Consider the following 332-nt stretch of genomic DNA (forward strand, 5'->3'; position numbering starts at 1 on the left):
TGAATTTTAACTACTTGTTATAGAAATGTTTAAAATAAATACATTTAAATAAACATACATGCATACATATATATACATAATTCACTGTTCACAGTAATGCCATGCTATGATAACGAATTGAAGAGCGTCGCTTAGCTCTGATACCGGAGCTCAAAGGGACTAGAAAGAAAGCAATGGAAGCTCCTGCACGAGAGCAAGCAGTGACAAAAGGAAGGGCGGGTGTGACGTAAAATAAATGCGCCACGACCCTCCGACAACGCAGCACGGCGCCTCGCCTCCGCGCCCTTCTCGCCTCGCTCGGCCGTCGCAGCCTGATGACGCGTGCCCGGAAG

This window comes from Macrotis lagotis, chromosome 2 (assembly GCF_037893015.1).
Source record: "Macrotis lagotis isolate mMagLag1 chromosome 2, bilby.v1.9.chrom.fasta, whole genome shotgun sequence".
NCBI lineage: Eukaryota > Metazoa > Chordata > Mammalia > Peramelemorphia > Peramelidae > Macrotis > Macrotis lagotis.